The sequence below is a fragment of the Chrysoperla carnea genome, chromosome 1 (genome assembly GCF_905475395.1).
Source record: "Chrysoperla carnea chromosome 1, inChrCarn1.1, whole genome shotgun sequence".
Classification (NCBI taxonomy): Eukaryota; Metazoa; Arthropoda; class Insecta; order Neuroptera; family Chrysopidae; genus Chrysoperla; species Chrysoperla carnea.
In genome coordinates, this window is record NC_058337.1 from 119,063,452 (window position 1) to 119,086,971 (window position 23,520).

General features: G+C 26.2%; 1 protein-coding gene across 1 annotated transcript in view; it reads left to right on the forward strand.

Moving 5' to 3' along the window:
* Positions 1-23,520, forward strand: part of LOC123293928 (homeobox protein HMX3-B-like) — a 98,918-nt gene that overhangs the window by 58,769 nt on the left and 16,629 nt on the right. The gene's annotated exons all lie outside the window — the stretch shown is intronic.

Sequence of the window (23,520 nt, forward strand, 5' to 3'; positions counted from 1 at the left end):
CAGTTGAAATAAGGATAGGGATTGTTTTACACAAGTAAAATATATGCACAGTTTTCAATTTCCTATTTAAATGTAAAATAGTCTTAATTCATTAAGTATATCAGAACACCCATAAATTGTATCTCGTTCATCATTTCTACAGAAATCTTTTATTTAGCTTTGGAATGATGTTCAAAGATGGCGCAGTGAGGTGTCAAAGGCAAATTTAATTTTTTTAAATAAATATATCGTTATAAATTATAGCTCATGTGTCTGATGTATATATTATTGTAAAATTTCATTCAAATCCATTCAGTAGTTTTTGCGAGAAAACGTAACAAACAAACAAACAATAAAACTGACTTTCTCTTTTAAAATATATAAGGATTGGGATTGAAGCTTAATTTTTTGTTTTCTGTTCAAATATATTTGATATTTGAAGATATTTGTATTATTTTTGAACACCCGGTATGACTTCCATGATGTTAAGCACATATGTGGACGCAGTTTTTTGAGAACATAAAACAGCCAGCAATTATTTATTTTAAAAGCGGTGTTTTCTTTCTAAATATAACTAAAAATCTAATGACTATTCACACGCTACAGTTTCTCGATAGTCTATTTACATAAACAGTAAGAACTGCTTAGCATATTTCATGTTGTTATATACACATAAAATCTGCTATATTGTACAATGATTCATATCCTCAAGAATCTGCATGCATTTCTGAATTTATTTCTTTCATTCAACTTTCTTCACAAATCATAAAATATAAAAAAATAAATTTCCGTATATATTTTATAGAAAAATTATGAAATTAAAAACTAAAATAAAAAATCATTAGTTAAATTATAATAAAGTTAATTTATAAACTTAAACAGAATAATGTATATAAAGTGATTTATAAGTTAATTATACTTATTTATTTTATTTTTTTCATTTACTATTTTTTTTTATGACAAAATCACTGAATAAGTAATTTTATTATCACAGTTACTTTACCTATACACAACTGTTATATTCTCTCTGATGTAACATGATGTAATCATAGTAAAAATAATCATGTAATTAGTAATTAGGATTTACAAAAAAACGAAAAGAAAAAATAATAAATAAATTGAAAGCAGATGTAATATGAAGAATCAACTATCATCATATTTTTCATTCATAATATTTTATTCTTCCTTCATTCATAATTATCAAGTTGGGTTTAGTTAAACGGTAGCATTATGTTTTTTATCTTACTCTCACATGAATACATCTTATACACATATATTATTTCTCTAGCATGATTTACCCCTCATTTTAAAGCATATCGTGCTAGCTAACGACGAAAACTAGACCTATGATCCAAAAATGTACCGCAAGGATTTGGCAATTAAGATATAATTTTGTTTAGTCATATGTCATATCTGTAATAAAATTGCCTATATACAAGAAAAAGAAAGTAAATTACATATTCTAAGTTAAATAAATTTTCAATCTGATTTAAGTAACGAAATATGTGAATTTTCAGGATTTTTTTAATTAATATTAGTAAAATTGAAATTTTACTTTATTGTACAAAGTTCGACGAATTAATCAAATAGATGAATTCATTTCGTAATAGTTTCAGTGTGGTGCCCATTAAAGTACCTATGTACTAAAAAACCATTTCAGTCGTAGAAAATTGAAGTCATGAATTTTCGATGGTTGTAATATCCCATGTACTGCCCATTTTGATTTTCAGATTTCTAAAGAAATATATACTTTAACCGTCTCTCAATATATTTGATTGATTCCGACTTGGGAAGAAATAGTTTTGTCGCTACTTCTTCCCGAGAATAGATCTTCTTAAAATCGTTTTTCAAACCCAAAAAACATTTGGGGATGAAAAAATTATCTAAATGCCGTGTGAATAAACCTAATGCTTTTTTTTAAAGAATGTAATAATTGTTTTAATTCTTTATTATGAAAATATTTCAAAATATTTATGAAAATGTCAACTTAGATTTTATATAAATATTAATTAATAATAATTAAAATATTTAATTATTTTTGTTAACTTTTAATTATATAAATTATTTTTTATAGTTTTTATGTTATTTAATAAATATTATTTTTAGAAAATTTTTATACAAGCATTGGTTTGATAAATTTAAAACCTTAAAATATTTATGGATAAATTTTAAAAAAGAAATCTTATATCGTGTCAAGCGTGAGATTTTACCCTTGAAGAAAACCAATATCGAGCAAATATATCAGATTTAACATAGTAAAAAATATTTTGAATTTTCTTTCAAAAAATTGTGCTGTGTTTATAGCTCTTACCAATAAAAGGAAAGTTTCCTAACTTCATTAGTCGTTTGCCTATTTATAACAGAAATTTTTATGTCGTTTCGTATTTGAAAGTGAAATTGACATGGCTTCTATCAATAGCTTCTATCAGCGTAGCATTGTTCCATGAAAATCTGTTTAGTAAAACATCAACTCTTGCAGCTGGGAAGATTATTTTATCAACATACATCAATCAAAGTTTTGAACCGTAAACTTTTGAGTGCTTCTACAAATTTCTTACTAGACAAAAAAAACTTGTCGTTCAACGTTTACGATTTATATATACTTTTGTTAATTTTACTTGCTTCAAACTTCAAAGAATTCATAGAAATTTCTATTTTTTTTTATATAAAGTAGTAAGTTGCGAAACTGACCTTAGAAAATTTACGAAAAACGATTTACAATTTTTTGGCAATACTGTCTCATTTTTATATTTATTTTACATATTAAATACGGTGGTTGCGTTTATATTAATTATAGCACCTTCTGTTGTGATATTAGAAGAAATTAATTATCCAACGATCGATTACAATCCAAACATTTAATCTTTTTAGCTTAAAGATATTATAATTCACTTTTAATTTCTTAACTTTTAATTTTAAATTCTTATCGCATACAAAATATCTTTTATTCAGAGTAATAAATATCTTTCATTTATATTAAAACAAAAGTATATGAAATTAAGTACAATGCCAAATATTAATTAAAATAAAAAAATAATATCATAAATAAGTTTTATTAACTATATATAAATGACGAGTCATTTAATAATTAGTATAAGCAAAACACCTCATTAATTAACATAAAAAATAATTATAATAAACAAAAAACTAAATAAATATTATGATTCATATAATATTGAAAATTATAGTTTGAGTTTGAGATGCACTAATTTTTAATGAATTTTTATGTTAAATACAAAATAATGGAAAATTTGTACAGTCTAAAATTTATTTTGTACAGTCTTGGACACACAAATATTTCCAATTTCATAACAAATACTTAACAATTAATTCAAAACTGGATATTTATACTAAATTAGCATGAATAATATTATATTTATTACGTTTTTCGTACGTAAGATAAATTTGAATTCCTTTTGCGGTTTTAATTTCTATAAAAAGTTTACATCTTACGTTAGAGCTGTTTAAAATATGGTATTCGTTGTGTGCGTAGTCATGGTAGGGACAATAAAATCGATGCCAGCGCTTCCAGTGAAAAATTTTGGCGATAAAGGGCGCTGTTAAGACTAATTTGCAATTCTTCACATGTTATAGAAAATGTCAAATTAAAATTAATGAAAAACACTAATAAAATAAATTAAACTTAATGCATTAAAAATTGTGAAAATAAGAAATCAAATTGCACAAATATTATTTTTCAAATGTAAACTATCATAATTATTTATTTAAATTTGTGAGACAATAATATTAAATTTTCAATGTAAGTGATAAATGCAATCCATACAATTATATATACATCCATACAATTCTATAATTAAAGTTGTGTATCGTTACCATGGAAACGCCTCCAATAAATTTCACGCACGGTGCGAATAAGGCAGACGTACTTTTAATCATCGTGTGATAAAATCGAGGCTAGTGTAACTTAAATCCAACAGTAGAAAACAAGAGACTTTACTGTAAATTAATTAATTAATCAATGTTAAAATAATCGACTAGTTCAGTAGAAGTTTTTTTCCAATAATCTCACCAAACCGTCTATCTACCTATCTCATCCAGAGGATAGGCGGTAGTTAAACGGCCGAGTCTCGGGGTGTTTCTAAGAAAGAACGTTACAAATTAATTCCGGTAGAATGGAATATTTTGTAAGAATATGTCTGTACACCTTTGTTTATATTAGATGTGTTATTATCATTCACACCCTTAATTTCCCTTAACAAAAATAAATACAAAACAAAAATGTTATTATTTAAAATATAAAATAACAACCCCTTAATAATTAATTCACCCCTTATATATTTTCGGTGTACCAAGGTATATCTTTTTTTATGTCTTTTAATTAACAGTATTTAATTAAAGGTGTGTTTATTATAATTTTTTGAAAGCTATTGTTATTAAAAAAGCTTTATATTAAATACTAATTATTATTTTTGCTTCAACGTCATGGTATAAGAACAGATACTGTGACGTAGTAACAATAGATATGGTTAGTTTTTTCCGGAATGGAAATAATAATTTATTAATTATTTTATTATAAAAGGTGCCTAATTTTAATTTCTCAAGCTAAAAAGATTTCTTTAACTAAACATTTACAAAAACGGTTACACAAAACCCTCAAATTTGATTTAAATTTTCAAGATCGTTGGAAGTTTTTCTTTATTTATAATTTTTTAATCATGTTTTTTTTATATTTGTAATCCTTTTCTACCGAATTTTTTCAATTTTTGGCAAAATATTATTGTTTGTTGTTTTATCTAATTTACGAACATGATTTGAATTTTCAGAAACATTCCTGAAAGTTTAGATCAATTCGAAGATTTTGTAAAATATCCCTTTCTAATTGGAACAATTTTTTAAAATATATGCTGAAGAAATCAAAATGAGATATCTTCTATGTATTATAGTGATTTGCGTTACCTATTTCTGAGCTGGCGTTAAATAAAATTATTCATTTATCATTTATACACCTTGTTATAAAAATAATTATATTACTTTTTGATTAATTTATTTAAATATTTATTACACAGATGTACCAAGTACAGTAAAAAACGGTGCACCCGGTTTAAAAAAACACACAAACACACATACCACGAGTTAAACCCGGGTGTCTTACAAAGCCCACCTTATAAGCATGAATAATAATAAATAATACCTCAATACTATTATAATACCCGTTGACAATTCTAGTTAAATATGGTGGGAGCGCAAATAAATACATAAGTACCATATTAAGGTAATATAATGCATGATTTATATGCGTTTCCACCATTTATTGCATTTAATATTTTGTCTTAAATTTTCTAATGTTCCGCTTAACTTATTTTTTTCTTTCATAAAAACCTTCTTATATTCTCCTGACAATAATTTACACAACAAAAAATGAATTAGCGTCTACATCTATACAGAAATATACATAGATGTTAGGTTGATGTTGTTTTTTGATTATTAATTAATTATTAATATCATCTTACCAAGTTACATGCATTGAGAGTAAAAAATGACTTTCTTTATATCAGTTATTCATATATATCTAAATCTAAAAACTTCAGCTTAAAAGTTTAAACTAGAATACTTACTAAATAAAGCATAAATGGTCCATTTTTTGACCCATTATTTTGACCTTTAAAACTTCTGAATTTAAACTTTTGGGCTACAGTTTTTACTTTCGGGGATCAAAAATCGGCTTCGATTTTTTCATTTTCTGTTCAACAAATTAAATAACTATAGAAAACTGTTTGTTAAACTACAGGGTGCAACAATATAAGTTTATCACAATAAATGTATGTTAAAATCATTAAAATAATTAGAGAAATATTTTGCTTTTGTACTGTAATTTCAATTTAAGTGTAAATACAAATATTTTAATATAAGAAAATGAATTATATATATATATATATTTTTTTTTTTTTTGTAGTTGTATGAAACAATTAATCATTTTATTAAAAAGGGTACATACATACATAAAAATATTCCATACATAACGATATTCTATACATATTTACTGTATTTAATTAGGTCACACTATACTTTAATTAATGATCTTCAGGTAATTAGTAAAACAACTATAATTTGTTCTTTTGTTTTTAAATATTGTTTTACAAAAAAAAAAAGAAGATATTTATCAATAATGGTGGTCTGAAATTAAATTTTTGTTTAAAACACAACAAAATGATTCTTTAAAAGTGTAGGAATGTTTTTTTGTATTCTTTTTTTTTCTGTCTCTAATTATTTATTAATTTCATATACTTAAATTATTTTTATTTAGGGTTCTGTACCAGAATTTAAAAAATGCTAATCAATAAGTATTAAGTTAAAATAAGTTTGAAATTTCTATTCTTCTAAATTCTAATAACAGTGAAGATATATTTCTTGATAAAAACATCTGGGCTTCAGAATGTCTGGGCTAAACTTGAAAAAAAATCGAATATAAAGTGTAGTATTAATATTCAAAAAAGTGAGTTTCCTTGCACAAAAAATAAGAAAAAGTAATATAAGCTTATTGGGCGAAGATTTTTCAATTAGTGATATCAATTCAAAAATAAGAATGATAGAAATTAATCAATTCTTCAATTAGTTCAAGTAAAATTTCATACAAAAAAATAAGAAAAACTTTTTACTGATATGTAGACTTCGTTTCTTTATTTCACTTTTAGGATGAACAACTTTGTCTTTTGTTTGAAACGATTTACCAAAAATTATACGCGAATAGGCAAAATTATTGTTTTTTAGGATTTAAAAAAAATAAATTAGATATTACCAACGGAAAGCCAACAGAAATTTGGATCAAGGTGTTCTTATAAAAGTACTACTGGACTTATAATGCAAATAATATTTTTTAACTCATACTTGACCGATTCTTTTGTCTACCAATTTTTATATAAAATTAATAAAATATAATTTTAATTATTATAATTACGATCCGTTTATACTAAGATTGTTAAAAATTAATGAATAATATACAAAAATATTTTTTTTATGATAATTAATTATTTCAATAGAATTTTATTAAAAAATATTTTTTTTCATACTTAATTTTTTTAAATATAATATTATGATGAGTGAATTAATTTTTAATTAATTATTTTATAAATAATTATAAATTTTGTTGTTATATCAAATTATTTATACCATATAGATAATAATTCTTTTTTGCTTAAGTAGGTGGCTCTAAAGTAATTATTAGTAATTAATTTATTATTTTTTTAAAGGTCAAAAACCTACCACGTTGATTTTTTTTTTTTGTAAATATCCTTATTAATTTTATTAAGGAGATTACAAGGTAAAATATTAAATTTGGTCATTAGCAACTTCAATCGACCTTGGGGTATACTTGGCTAAATAAGACTATTTCTTTTTTAATTTGTTATAAATACCAAAACATTATTTGACTAATTAAATGATAATTTAAACAACCAAAAACATTTCGTATAAACTAACAAAAAGCACCTTAAAGTAAAAAAAAGCCTTCAAATCATGTATCTACCGACAAAAATGGTGAAAAATCGTTTGACAAAACATATTTAATTTGCAATATTTTGAAAAATATAAGCTGTGTGTGTGATTACAGTTATTACGTCACAAACATGGCACACTTTGTCCATAAAACAATTTTTACAATTTAAAAAATTATTATATATAAGATATAAAAATGGATCATTATTTTTGTTATTTATTAACCCTAAGTGAAAATATATTTTTGTGAAAATTTTGAAGCGCCCGGTATAAAAATCAATATTCAATAAAATACGATTATTGAATAATAATAATCTCTAATAAAAATGTAAAATATTAACTATAATAATAGATATTAATTTTAATAAATATTTAACTTACAAATATAATATTATATTTGTAATCAAATTTGCCGCTATCAAATAATGTATTTTATGCGCAAAAAAAAATTATATATTAATAATATAGATGCATTATTACATAGGTGCGGCAAAGGTATAGATTATTACATTAAGCCAAAAGTCTATAGTCGATATGTAATGTGATAAATATTTTCAAAGTGAGCGCAACTTATTCGAAATTTTTGTTTGAGAATGCTAAAAAACATAAAAATATTTTTGAAAATCTAGTATTTTGAGAAAGGTGCATTGAAAAGCACATAAAATAAATAAAATAAAATAATAACCTGCCATAAAATGCCATAAAATTGGCAGTTGTAAATTCAAAAGTCCAAATTGAGACTAATGTGAGCATTATACTTTTATTTGATTTTATATCGCCTGTGTGACTTAGTTTTTCTTACTACAGAAACAAGTGAAATTTACAAAATTTAAAAAACCTCATATCATATGCACTTGTAACATATCTAAGAACATTCACCATTAAATTATCTTTTCCGGTAATGTTTTTCCTTAACTGAAATTATTGTGAAGATCATCGCCAATATTTTAGTTTTTTCGATTACGGAACCCTTAATTCACACTTAAAACCTAACCCTAAATTCACACATAGCTTAGAAAATTCTCCATTAAATTCTCTTTCAAACGAAACATAAAAATCAAAATCGGTTCATCCGTTTAGGCGCTACGGTGCCACAGGCAGACACACATACATAGCGATCAAGCGGATCAAACTTAAAACACCCCCTTTTTTTAGTTCGGGGGTTAAAAACCGTAAGTCGAATCAACTATAGAATCTTGTGCAATTGTACCATTTATCTTCAAGAGTGTGAATTAAAGGAAATACTAAATTCATTTTTACAGCTTATTTTTTCCAAGTGTGTGTTACCATACCCATCTTCTATCCACCATCAGTCTGCTATAGCAGCAGACTATATGAAGGAATCATCATATAATATTGATATGAAGACACAAGTAGGTATACACAAAGAAAGCATTGAGTAGAGTACATTCAAACATTAATAAAAATATATTTGTAAGTGGTTGTTATAAATGGATACCGCTCTATAATTATAACTAATTGATGTTGTTCTTCATATAATAATGGATATGTTATATTTATAAGACTTTAATATGAGATAGTAAACACGTTGAAAAATTAATGCTATTGTTTTTAAATAATTCCCTACATAGAAGGGCACCATGTGCGAAGAAAATAATTTTTATTTTTGGGTTTTCTATAGCTAAGAGATACTCTATCTAGCATTTTCATTAAGAGCCCACATCTCCGATAAACAACCTTCTAGAACCCTGTAAGAACCCACAACAACATCAAGGCTCATCAGTAGTTTTTAGATTTTTTTATTTCAGGGAGCTACCATTTTAAAGACACGCTACTTTATTAATATAACTGTATGGTTGGACATATAAGTCTATGGATTGAATAAATGTTTGAAAATTTAGTACTGATATAATAAAATATTATTTATGCAATTTCTTATTTTCATAATTTATAATGCAACAAGTTTAATTTATTGTTAATTTTCAATAATTATAATTTGACATTTACAACATCATTTACATTTAAACAATTGAAAATTAGTCATTTTCTAAACTAATCGCATGATTTATTTCAAACATTATGAGATAACAGCGCTGTTGTCGATTTAGCTACCCCCTCCTCAAAGTATGCTCCCTCCTAGTGGTATACCTTCTTCAAGATTCCATTATTTTATTTTTGGTTTCCAAGTAATTAAAATTGTATTATTTTTTTAATTTTCAAAATATTTGTCAAATAATTTCAAAAATCATAGTTGATTTTGATCAGTTTGAACCAGTTGATTTTATGATTTTTTGAAATATGACAGGACATTAGACTGCGACTAAACGGACATTCTATTTTTTAACTCAAATATTGAAAGGTGGACTTACTTTGATCGTGTGTGCAGAGTCATTTTATTTTTAAGGTGAATATTCATAGGTAATTTTATTTATCATTGGAATCAACTTAAAAAACGTTATTTCCTCGGCAAAATGACAATTCTTTTAAATGTAAAATTCCTAAAATTTGAACACATTTCCAACGTGGGCCTTCTTTATTAAATTTCTGGCTCAATCACACCATATTAAAGCTAAATTGTATCGAAGTATCACCTTAAGATTAAAAAATTTAATTATACCTCTATTTTGTTGATATTTAAAATAAAAGATAAAAGCCTACATATTATGTCTGAAACAATATCCACATTTAATTATTTTTGACATGATGACGTCATTTTTTAACAAGATTACCTACGTAATTATATTTGTAATAGAAATTCTAAGTGTCAGAAATCAAGTTTGTTGAAAATCGAATTTGAATAAAATAGATATTTTTTGACATTTTTAATAATATTTGATAAAGATTTATATCAGAAATGGTTCATCAGATTGAAAACCTCTGAGAACCTTACTACTTACTCTTTCTGAAATATCCCACACGTTGCGATTTGGGAAAGCTTTCGTTATAATTAAAACGTTTTTTCTTGGAAACAAAAACCTTTCTTGAGACCTAACACTTTATTTGCAAAAAAAGTATTTCTAAAGTGTTTCAGTAACCATTTTCACGTAAAAACGTGTTTTGATGAGTTAAATTCAGTCAAATTACCATCAAATAGAGGATAGTCCTTGACTTTGCCATATTACCTTTAAAAATGTAAAACTAGACTTGATACCATGACAAAATTTGAAAGTAAATTAAAATTGAAATAAAAAAACGAAGAAGTTAAAAACAATCAAAGATTGTATTCAAAGGTTGTCAATCTTCGTTTTGCAAAACAAAGTTTTATATGTAATCTCCATGGCAATACCCACGTATGACGTCACTAGTGGATATCTTCCCCTTTGTGTAATTAGAAATTTTAAACGTTCATATCTTGCATACTACTAAAGATTTTTAAAAACCAACTTCACTTTTCTATTCGTGAAGTGAGAATTCTTCATCTAAATTGATTAAAAAATTTATTTCGATCCCCAATTCCATCCAAAAGGATGAACTTTCTAAACAATTCAAACGTCAAATTTCAGACATATCACTATTAATTTTATTGTCGTACAATTAATGAACTAATTAAAACATTTTGAAACAAATATTTAAAATGTTATTAATAACAATTTAAATAAAAAAAATACTAATAAATTAAATTTTTTTCATCACTCCAAACTCCAACATAATAACTGTATTAAACACATGTGTGTGTTTGGGTTCAATATATAGACCATATGTAATATAAAACGTTTAATTTTGAAAAACATAAATTATTACTAGGCTATAGGCCTAAACTATAACATCTCATTCCCAATAGGCATATTAGTCTTTTAGCATTTATACATTTATTTTATTCATTCATCCCTAAATTTATTTTCCAAAAACAATTAAATAAATATTTTTCTACATGTTGACATAAACTTCCTAGGCGCCTTATTTACACAACGTATTTTTATAAAATACTTTTTGTACTTTTTACAAAGTGTATCAAATTCAAATATGTTATAAAATGCAAATAATTATTATTATATAGCCAATTTTAATAACCGCATGCTGTGCTATTCATAAATGTTTTGGGTGAGTTTGCTTTTTAATAAAAGTAAGGGGGTTTAATAATTCCTGTGGTGATTAAATTAAAAATTTATGTGGTTATTTATTATGTAATAATTTTTTGTGTGTAATTGAGTTATATAATATTTAGTATGAAATATCTTTAATTAACGCTTTTTATGTCTAAATTATGGTTTCTGGTCTGCCAGATATATTTATAAATATCCCCATGTTTCAATCAAATTTTATTCGTCAAATATTTGAAACCGTCTTTCAAAATAATACAAATTGTAGTATTCTATATATTTAATTATGCAAGTCAGTAATGGTAGCTTTTTTGAAAAGAAATGTATTTATTTTGAAATGGGCGTTAACTAAAATGTATATGACATTTGAATTACCGGAAATTATATGTAATTTTTTTATAAGGTGTTATTATGATTTCTTATGATGGCAAAATTACTAATATTTTGAAAAAATAAGAATATTTTTTTATGTATCTACAAAACTGTAATTATCAAAATTTTTACTCAAAGCATTTTTTAAAATGACAAAAAATAATACATAAATCCAACTTAATTCTCTGATTTTTTTTCTCTTTTATTACTATACCATACTATACCAATAAAATACATTTTAGAATTAGACAAATAGTACAAATCGATACTTTCTAAATTAATAAGTGAAATAAATTTTAACCAATCAAAAATTAGATACGATATAATAAATGATTGGCTATAAATTAATCGTTCAATTTATTTATTATTATTTTTTGTTTTGTTTTAAAAAAAACAATTGAAAGAGAATTGATATAGTTATTAATCGAAATTTATATTTGTGGCCACACCAATTGTATATAGATATATAATTTCCGGTTTTGAATCATTTGTTATTATTTTATATTTTTGGTTTCATATGAAATAAAAATGTTGCTACACACCTTTTAATGCATACATATAGACTATAAATATCTGATATTATTTTTTATTTCCTCGTATCAAAAAAACATCTGTCAAAACCAGTGACGGGCTAATATTTTGTTTGTTGTTAAGTTGATTGTAAACGTACAGTATTGCAAAAAAGTTTTGGTTTATTGCACGGTACATATAAACCAAAGACATGCTTTGTAGTCAAGTAATATGTTATTTTTAGCTTTGCAATACCACGCAACTACAAAAATATATAATATATTGTGTGCAAGTGCTGCTTATAAATTTGTTAATAGAGATACCGTTTTTCAATCACCAATACTCTAACTATAGTCGTCTCAGTTCATTAAATGATGGATCTTCGATGAACTCATAATTAAATACAAATTTTGTTTTTATATCATCGGCAACGTTTTATTTTTATGGTACTATTATAAAGTACAAAATTGTCTAAATATTTGAGATAGTTTTTTTATCATTCTCTCTAGATTTTTTGATATAGAAATATCCAATTTGAAGGATAACCTATATGATTCATCATTTTTTTCAGTCAACTGTGAACGGTAAAACAATAATATAAAGCCCGATGACCTAGGAACAACTTTGATAAGATTAAGGGAGCATTCACGGGAAAATATTTAACTTAAAGAAATTTGTAAATATTGAACTTGCAGATAATATGATCGTAAATATTTTATGCTCCTTCTCTTTCTAAACTTGTATTTTTGAAGACTTTGGTACCTTAATCGAAACGAGATCTCGTAAATGTCAAAGTTTGTCTATTCTCAGCGTTTGTTCTTAAGATGGACCACTTTCAAAAGCTCATACTTTAAAACGTCCAAATAAGTTTCAATTTCTCAGTAATGTTCGCCTATCTTTGTAGTGGTTGACAGTTTGTCAGTCATGTTTACAAATTGCCTACGATTTATAATCTAATATACACAAATTTTCTATTGTTTATTTAGAAAAACAAACTGTTTTCGTGCACAAAATGAGAAGAATTTGTTCGAATAAATTATTAGAGAATATTTATGTGCCAACATATTTTTATTTTAATGATCCGCCACTGTTTAAAACAACCAAACGATACACAATAAATAATTAAATTATTAAATACGAATTGGTACGTTCGCTGATGGCTTTTTGAAAGAGTATCAATTTTATTTCAAATTTATTATTAATTTTCAAAATTGTTAATCACTGTTTAATTTACAAAAATTAATAATTGGGTATGTAATTTAATGATATGGAGAGGGTCTGGTCTCTTTTTGTAAAGACAAGAAGAGGTATTGAAGAATTAATGACTACATATGTTCAGTTTATTTTTATTAATGATATTAATTTTTTCAATAATCGTTTATTAATGTATGACTTTTAATTCGTTTTATGTATCACGCGGATGATTGAATCAATTTTTTATTTTAATTTACTGGAATTGTAATATGAATCATTTTAATTTTTTTGGTGTAATTTATAATTGACGTCATTTTTCAGTTGAAAAAGTAGGTATGTAATTTTTAATTTACAAAGGTAAGGTGGGGACTTGGGGTCCTATTTCCAATTATACCTGTACTTTTGGTATGGTATAAAGTATAGATTTATTGTTAAAAAAAAATGCATATGTTTGACAGTTGGAATCCATTTCTGGTATTTTAAGGCGGATATTTTTGTATGAATCACTTCAAAATTTCCTAATAATAAATTCGATGGCCAAAGAAAGTAAAATTTTCAAAGGTAGAATTCTAACAAACGATGGAATTTTACAAATATGATAAAATAAAAAAGTTTCTCCCGCCAAAGTAAAAAGTTCACAGTTCGAATTTCTCATTATTTTATTATATTTAGATAATTTTGTATACACATAAATTTTTCAGGCAATAAATAATGATTTTTCTGAAATTATCCGTCTTCTGTATTTGTATGATAAAATGTACATTTTAAAATAAAATATATCAAAGTAAACGACCTGCTAATTTGTTTATGACTAATTCAATTTTAATATTTCATGAAATTATTATAAATGAAGTTTTTTTTTTGCTTACGACAAAAAAAATAATACAAAACTATTTTGTTACTCTGCTGTAGCTGTGATTACATTATTTGTGTGGTAGCTGTAATTTACCAGAACACATAGAAATAAATTAATCATTTCTATAATATGAGAGAGTGATGTACCTTAGATCACACATTATATGTTCTGCCTATATTTATATTACCGTTTTTCCTAAACACCACATATTTTGTTGGTAAAAATTTAAATATTAAAAGCAGCTTTATAGTTTATTAAAATGCGATCAATAGTACAAGACTTTCGTGTACTATGGATCACTCCCTAACATTGGGTCACTTCCTCGCATTGAACCTGGGTCAACATGTAGTCGTTACACTTTGGGGAACAAAGTCAGAGTTCTCATTGGTAAAGGAGTATTTTTTTACACAATATACCTACAACTTGTAAATGAATAAACAGTGAACTTAACAATTTTTTATTTTTGCTACTGCACACGGACAGACAAACTCTCGATTGCTTGTTCTCCGGTAATTAAAATTTGTCTCCATAGATGAACTATTTCAAAGATTGTCATGGACAATCAATATTGTCACCAAGGTACAACTTTTTTTCCCTAATATTTTTGAGTGCAATTTTTACAAAACAAAAAATTATAATTATTTATGTCATCGCTTTATTATTTTATAAGAATTTTTTGTTGTGTCTTTGTGTGTAATAATGTGTTTTTGTCATACTAATTAAATTTGATGTTATTTTCTATATGAAAGATAAATTAAATTGTCTTTATAAATGTCTTGAAAAAAAAAAAAATTTCTGGCATCATTAAGTTTAGTGTGACCTTTTTGATTTAATAATATAAATAAAATTGAAAAATAATTGTCGCAAAAAAGACAATTATTTGAATTAAATATTTGATCATGAGGCTCACAAATCTTTCGTTTCGGTATCGAAACACTTTAAGGTTGGTTGAAGCACTAGAAAATTTTGTTGATTACTTTGCATTGAATGATTCAGTGAAATATGTATTATGGAAACAGATATTTAATTAGTCACTTATTTAATTGATCAGATTTCCTAAATGAAACTTGAAAATTACTTTTTGTTTTTGTTTACTTTTAATCATATGTATACGTTATTTATTTACATCATGGTCTCTCGATTATAATTGATGATTTTTAATATGATACATACAGCGTAAATTAATATTGACAAATATCTTGTCTAGTAATCTTAATTGAAACTTTTCAGATATCTTCATACAAAATATAAATTTTTCATGATAATTTTTGGTAAAACGAAATCGTATCACTTATTTTGAGATATATGTTCAGGAATTTTGAAAAAGTAGTAAAAAAACTTTTTATCTTTAAAACGTAAAATGGATAATTTATAAGTCAATCATGAAAGCTAAATAGTCAAACTCATTATAAAATGTATTTTTAAAAACATTTAAAACTTAAACATTTAATACGTATAGTCTTTAGTGAACAATTTACAAATCAACACCTCATAATAATTAAACAAATAGAAACACATTCGCATACATAAAATACTTAATAAATTTATGTTTTAATATTATTCATTTTATGTATTGGGTGTCACCCCACCCACTCTAATATTTAAAAAAAAAATTGCGGTTTATTGAACCTAAAAGTGGCAAACTACCAACTAATAAGCTGTCTCTCACAGTCTTATTTTTGTGTGGAAGTAGTCTTTATTTTATAAAAAACTTATCATTGCAAATTGGTTATGAAACATAAGCTCATTAATTTTAGTAATATATGCTATATATTATAAAAATGGTCAATAAATTTATTTCAAACTCTCTGTATGTTAGTAACAACAATCTTCATGTAGTTCACACAATCACATATAGACTAAACATGACAGGTATGTGTTTGTATTAACCAAATCCAATATCAAAAGCAAAGAAGTTTTCTTTTAATTCATCGGTTCGCTGTATTAACACGATTACATATTCCAACTTGGTACAATTTTATTTCCCATCAATAAAATGCATGACTTTAAACTAAAATCTATCTCACACAAAGAAGTAATGATTTTGTTTATTTAACTTCAGTGATTTTCTATCAATGAATTCATATTTTAAATTCAATCCCATTCTATTGTAAATACAAATATTTAGCTGTACTTGTTTCAATCGTTAAGAAATTGTTTGAAAGTATTTTTAATTTATTTCAAGATGAAACGGCCAACTTCGAGATGATATTGTCATAATTTTAATTTTTTTGTAAATAATATTTTTTATGATGTAAATTATCCAAAATAAAATTATTTAAATTTGTTAGAAAATAATATTAAATGTAAATCATATATACAAGCCATAGACTTATATGTGCATCCATAAAGTTATAATAATTAAGTTATGTTGCATTTCCATGGAAACCCCAGTAATAAAACTAATGCAGGGTGTAAATACTGTTTAAAAAAAATGTATTCAAAAATGGTGGAGGCGTCGATAAGTATCCCCAGTATGTTATATTTGTTAATATTAAAATTTTTGGTGGATAAATTAGGTCCACTGTGTACCCATGTTTTATATACAAACTTGCTGCCAACAGTAAATAAATTAAATAAATTTTCCTTTAAATTGTTTGTTAAAATAAATACTATATTGTAAACAAAATATTATTTATTTTAACAAAAAAAACCAATCTTTTTCAACCAATGAAAAAACGTTTAAAACAAATACATTTTATTCTACAATAAATATTTTGTGTTGGTAGCAGTGATGACGTAGATCATTTATCACATTAATTTTCACATTTTATATGCAATATTTAAAAAAAATTATTATTGAAATTAAAAAAAAAAAATACTAAAAATTCCTTTGGATTTTATTTTCGGAATACGTACAAATTAAAAATTATTATGGAATTTTGTTAATTATATGGTTATGATTTTAATTTCATGGAATATTTTTTGTTTGGAATTATTAAATTAAATAATTTTTGATGTTTTGTGGTCGTTTGGTTCAATGTATTTTACATATTAAAATTTAATGATTCCAGAAAAATGCTAGAATAATAGAATAATTAAAGAATAATTTATATCAATCGAGGCGATTTTGAGACATGAATTTTTGTGTTGTCCTCAAAATTTGGAGTGTATTTTGAGACGAAGACAATACAAATCGATTTTTTTTTATTCTGTATGTTTAACTAATAATGTCATATATACAGTGTAAGAGGGTTAAGTCGTCACAAATCTATTCATAAATTCTAAAGAATTAACGTTTGAAGAAACGAAATACATAAAGGAAGGTCTCTAAATTACAATGTATGTTCTTTAGCAAAAATTTTGATCTCCGTATTAGTTCGGTTAGAGTGGCTGTCCTAGTGTAGGAGACTCTTACACCGTTAGATCCGTTGAGATACTGAAAAAAGGTTTGGTCCAATCTCGACCACTACTCCATGAACCATCTGAATAGACGGCAAGAGCTGGACAGTGGCAGAGAAGATAAGACATGGTTTCCTCCTCCTTTCCACTATGACAGCTCCCGCAAAAAATACGGTAGGCCAAGCCGTTCAGTGTGCCTGCCATCTATCAAGTGGCATGTAATACTGAACTGCCAACGACTATACTATGATCATATCTGTCTTGTTTTAGCACAAGTACGTTCCTTCCTCTATCTAGGATTGGTCTTTCTTAAGATATCCTCTAGCTTGTAGTTCGCAAACGGTACTCTCGTTTGCCTATTGACGCTTGTGTTGGACATCCTTATGCCATTTCAAGCAAACTTGTCAGCTTTACAATTCCTGGAATATCCCTGTGTTCCTGTACCCATATTACCTTTGAATCGAATAAAATTTGCGAAAGAATTAACTGAAATGACTTAAAATCGGTAAAGAATACATTTCCTAAATTTGAAAATCATTACTTATTCAGTTTCAAAAAAATTAACTTATTAATCTAGAAATTGTCACTTGGAGGAACGAACTTATCAACATATAAATTATATAACTTAACTACATGCGTAATATTTTCTAACGTTAGTATAAAGTCAACGGCCTTCGACAAAGATCAAGAGTAAAGAATAAACACAAAAACCTTCGATAATAAGGTTTTTAAATAACCACCCTTAAATATAACATTTTTGAATACATAAATACCTACCTCCGTATGTAAATCATCCCACTATATCAACACACATAATAATTTAAGTGTCATCATGCATTTACACTTTAAAGAGAGAGAGTGTCGCATTAAATATTTAATAATAATGGTGTGGGAGGTGTTTTCTAACTGTCATTTGTTGTATAGTAATAATATTAAAATAGAAAAGTTTTTCCACATACATGCATGAAACACAGTAGTACTTAAAATATCAACTTTATGCTATTTTATACATGTAAAATATAATAAACAAAGATAGGGATTATTTTATTGTGTAACTCAAATAGGGTTGTCTTTATCTACTTTTTGCGTACATAAAAATTTACCGAGTGGTTTGTATTAATAACTTTTCAAATTTTGATAATTAAATGATATGTATAGAGCCCGCAAAAAGTCTCTACTTTTAGATATCTATATATCTAAAAATGGTCAGGCTATAACTTGAGGACGGAGCGAAGAATTTCGCTGATTCTTTTTTGTTGTGTCCGTTATTTTCAGAAAAAGATTCTTATTAAAGAAACCATTAAGGAAGTTGAGCGCAACATCCAAAAAATTTAAAACAAAACATTAAATGCAATAAATGGTGGGAGCGCGTGTAAATAATGCATTATTTACCTATACCCTATTTACTCATGTACTTATTTGCGGTCCTGCCAGTTTTATCTAGAAAAATTATATGAACAGTAGAATGGAACTGGGGTATTATTTATTATTATTCTGGTATTGTGAATAGGTATTTAGTAGAGCTATATGTAAGCCGTAGACCTGTCCAAAATATATAAGTAAAATTTTTGTTTAGTGGGCGGGCTAAGCAAGGGATGGGCTTAATAGACTTAGGGGTCGTGCTAAGCATAGCATAGCTATTAATGAATTGGAACTACAGGTTAATTAAGGTTAATAATCGCTGATCAATAATTACAATTAAATAAATTGTAGGTGAAACAAAGTTCACTGGCGCATCTAGTTTTATCCAAACGGTATTTTTAATGTTGGCAGGTACCTATGCACTAAAATTTGTGATGTTAATAATCATAATCAATAGTAAACATATAATCTGGAGACATATGGCCGAACCAAGGTTTAAATTGTGTTGACAAAACTCTCCCTTGATCAACTCTAATATTTAGTTATTTTTGATGTCGTCACAACGAGTTAAAAAAATTTAATTCTTGTTCGATTTTTTTTAAATTAAATGTCATTTTCTTTTTGGCAGAATACAAAAAATAGATTTTAAACACAGAATCTAACACTATGACAAAATTTTCATTTCTAGACTTCCAAACAGTCTATTGCAGTTTCACAATATCCCCTTTCAATTGACTTGGCAGATTATAAACGTACGAAATTGCCTTGTTTGATGATTTCAATTCCTCAACGATTGGAAGATTTTGCTAAAAATGTACGAAATATAAGCTAAACAGTATAGAGGGAGCGTTTTTGTGAACCATTTTGCATAAATATAATAAATTTCATGTTATATACTGGTAGATACTTAATAACTACGACTTGAATCGAGACGAGAGGAAATTAACGTTTATAGAGGAGTGAATATATATAGAAATTTTCATAGTAGTATATATAAATATATAAAGTCAAGGAATGTGTTCTCATTTTCTCATCAATGTTAAATCGAGTAGAAAATCGAGATAAACAGAGATAAAGAATATAATATGAGAAAGATAAATATATGTGTATATGTGCTACCTTTTGTGATTCTATTTTATTTTGAGGGTAGTTAAATCTCTAAATGAAATTTATTATTATCTATAAATTGTGACTTTGTTGTTTCTTTTTTTTTTTTTGCAAATCCACTAGCGGTATGTCAAATTTAATTTGTATACAGATTGTGGTATTTAACGCCCATGGCTAACTTGCAAGATGAGACAAGATGTACTTCCCTCCGTAGATTTAGGCCTTGTTTCTCGCAGTAACTTCATTGTAGATGGTGATATCTCCATAATTTCATAACTTTATTTGATCCTAACATAATCCTCAAGCATTAATCAATTTTAAAAGAATCGATAAAATTACATTAAAAACTACAGAAAATTTTATCTAGTTCTTTTTAATGCAAAATTTCATTCAAATCAATATCGTAAGTTTAAGAGATAAAGGTTTACTAAAGGTTGCGCCTTTTAGTAACCGTAGCCTTTAATATAACCTTGCTAAAAAGGAATGTATTGATTTTGGAAGTTTACAAACATAAAAAGTCAGCGAGCGAAGAATTGTACTCAAAGCTACGCAAGTTCTCATTGGTGAAGTGTATCATAATGATGTTCTAAAATTGAGTTTTCAGCTCAATTTCTTTCAACTGGTGTATATGACTTCGAAAGGTAGCTCAATCCCCCAAGGAAAGAATACAGTTGCAAATGACAAGCAATTCATGATTTCATGAGAGGTGGAGGGTTGCTAAACGTCGTTGGTTCAAGTAAACGCAGCCTTTAACGCAACCTTACTAAAGCCTTTTTTGTAAGTGAGGAGTATTGTAGCGCTATTATAGAATATCAGGAATCGTAGGCATGGAAGAACCCAATAGAGAGCAAGGCAGTAAGACAGACAAATAGTGTAAAATTTATGCAAATTTAAGATGAACAGGTTTCTGATTTTCTCCAGGCCACAAATTCATTTCGTCCTTTATCCAAAACTTGGGCAAACCCAGGATCCTTTACTCAATTTCCCTTAACCTGTGTATATTTTCGGAATGTAGCGTAACCCCTTTAACGTAACCTTATAAAGTATAATTTCGTTTACAAGAAAATTGTTTATCTTTTTATGAAAAATAAAACTTTTCATTGTTGATAATAAATCTGAAGAAAATCTATTGTTATCTTGTCATTTAATGAAAAACTATGAAAAGATAAATTCAAATCAAATTTTCATCTAATAGAAAACTATCTCGAACAATAGGATAAGATTTATTTTTATGACTAAAACCAAGTTACCATTAACACAACGGACTCGTAAAAGCCGTCTATGACAGAAAACTTTAACACAATATATAATAATAATAATAATAATAAAATTATCTGAAGTGTGAAAATGGATTCCAACACCAGTCAGAGGTTTCTAGCTTGTGTCGTCACTGTTCAAGTTTATTACTATACACTAGTCTGTTACCACCTCCTTGTAAAACCTCCCTTATATGTTTTATATAACGTTACATAAAGAAAAATGTCCCTTCACAAAACGTAATTGGTGATTTAGTTCTAGTGGAAAACAATTTTCATACTGTTTTCTCTCCGTACATACTCATTCTTTATATCAAGTATAGTGTGAAGTTAAACGGTTTTCTAAACGATCGTATATTGGATTGTTTGTAGCCGTTTATAAAAGAGTGTACCAGGTGTGTCAGGGAAATAACATACTTTTTTTATTTTCGTGCAATTCTACACAAATTGTGAAGTTCTACTTACGATTTATTTAATTCTAAATTATTTTTTTGTCAGTTCAAAAAAATTAACAACACTTTAATTGTAATTGTGAACAATTTTTAACTAATGTTTTTAAAAATTGCTTGAAAAACACGGGAAAATAAGACTTCCTTATTAGAGCGCCTGAAAGTATTTTGGAGATGGAAAGCTAATCAATCAAAGCCTATCTGGATATAACTAGTACCGAATCTATTGTTTAATTCTTTCATTTCTACAACAGTCAAACGTTAACTTTTAGAGTCAGCACTATACTAATACTCAACCATAACTGACCGAATAAGAAGGACTTCTATTTTTTTAAATTTTTCTTTATATCAGTACGATTAAGGTATTACGAGCGCTAAGTTAAATATTTTAAACAAAATTTTAAATTCTCGATATTTTGAAAAATACTTCAGATATTGAAAAATTTTATTCTTACTTTTCGTCTTAAATTGCCCAGTTATAACATAATTCACCATCAAAATTGAAAATACAAATTTTTTTAAATTTGTGTCCCCACTACCGTGCTTATACATCATTTTTAATAATTTATTAAGGTTTTAACTTTAATTTAAATAGTTTTTTTCTTTTTTAATTTCCACCGACTAGTTTTGGAGAAATCTATGAAAACATATCCATCTATCGTTTTACCATAAGACCAATGTTTAATATGCCTACTTTTGAAGTCATTTATCACTCTTAAATGTTCAGAATTGTTTTGAACTTAGTCCAACTTCAAAAATCAAGCCTTTTATCCAAAATTTCCCTGGGGCTCGTACATCCTTAATAGTACTTGCGCCACTCAATGATATCAGCATAATTTTACAGAAATTTTTATTCTATTTAAATTCATTAAAATAAAAGCTTGGTTTTTACAGATGTCATCGGATTTATTTCACCATGACTGAAGCTTGCTGTATAGTGGTTTTCAGTTTTGTAATGAATTACTGTTTGTCAGTCGTATAACAAAGTATTTTATGTAATATAGGGATGACTGCTATGGTAGAGTGAGATAAATGATTATATTTATTTATGTTAGTCAAAGTGAGATAGATATAGATAGAGTTTATATAACAACTTTTCAACTTGACATTGTGTATATGGTTATAAATTATCGTTTATAAACATTGTCGTATCAACGAAATTTTGTTCGTTATTCGTGTAAACTCGTAAAAAAATACAAAACGACTACACACACGTTTTAAAAAAAAAATATTATTATATAATGTTTCGAAATTTTCACCAGACTTTGAATTTAATTTCTAGATCGAAATTTTAAACCAAAACTGTTAGTTTAAATATTTTTGATTCCAGAACTAACCAGTTTAATTTGTTGAAATGAGTATAAAACATAACTAGGTAATTTGCTGCTTATGCAAAATGACATGTTTCGACCGATTTGTTACTCACACATTTATCTACAACATTTTCTAATTAAAAGAAATGAAACTAATTGACTTCTGAATGATTCCGATATCAGCCGAATATTTTATACAATACTGGATAATCTTGATGTCGAATTGGCCAAATTATCCAAAAAAATGTATAACTAGACTTGATACCATGAGAAAAGTGAAATTAAAATTGATTAAAAACGAAGAAGTTAGGTATAAGCAATCAAAGA